Consider the following 883-nt stretch of genomic DNA (forward strand, 5'->3'; position numbering starts at 1 on the left):
GGCTCGTAGCACTTGCCACTGACCCTGTTCTGAGTATTGTGGTTGTTCCAGGGCCGGATGCTGGTGTCAATGTAGTCAGGCTCCACTCTGGGAATGAACATGAGTGTTGTCATCACAAAAGTTCTTCACAGCTTTCCAGTTCTGATGGGAAGAGCCAAAGGAGAAACCACTGGAGGCAAAGCACATGTACCTGCCATCAAATCCAGCCTCCAGGATGCCATGGGTGTGGCCTTCTTCTACCAGCAGCGCTATGAAGACTCCATCATAGGGTGTGTTGTGGATTCATTGGGGCCCATTTTGTATCGGTAGGTGCGCCCAGCCCTCAGGGTTGTCAGGTATGAGTTGTAGATGTAAAAGAGTGGGAGGTTTTTGCCCGTGCTGTTCTTACAGCGGTAAAATGCACCAAGGGAGCCAATGATGTACTTGATGTTGTCATGTCCAGTCATCCCGTCACGTTATCCCGGCCCTTGTGAGGTCGCAAGTGGAAAGCCACCTGGATGTTGTACTGATGGGCGGTGTCTACAATGGCAGGTACCACCAGGTCATCTGAGGGTTCCCCATTATCATCAGCCATGCCAGGTGGGTGCCAGGAGAGGACCAGGATGCCGATGGCGGCTTCCTCGAGCTGGGTCATGTGTTCTCGCAGCACGTCGGGGTCCCGGGAGCTGTAGGGGCCCAGCTGTGGGTAGAAGCTGGAGCCCAAGTCTTCCGGGGGGCTGTGGTGACCGCGGGGGTAGCTGGCCGAGATCTTGGGGTCCCAGTGTGGCACTTTGACGTGGTCCCAGTGGATGTAGTGGCCCTCGCCTCGCGGGGCTCCCATACCGCGAGTATAGAAGGCGTGCAGGTCGGGCACAGGCTCGACCTCTGCTGGATGGGGCCAGGC

The 883-nt window shown here is 56.9% G+C and overlaps 1 pseudogene; it reads right to left on the bottom strand.

Annotated features, from left to right (window-relative positions):
* Positions 1-5: 5 nt before the first annotated feature.
* Positions 6-871, bottom strand: LOC104855867 (annotated as a pseudogene).
* Between the last annotated feature and the right edge of the window lie 12 nt (positions 872-883).

Source organism: Fukomys damarensis, unplaced genomic scaffold (assembly GCF_012274545.1).
Source record: "Fukomys damarensis isolate Sample0158 unplaced genomic scaffold, DMR_v1.0_HiC HiC_scaffold_23384, whole genome shotgun sequence".
Classification (NCBI taxonomy): Eukaryota; Metazoa; Chordata; class Mammalia; order Rodentia; family Bathyergidae; genus Fukomys; species Fukomys damarensis.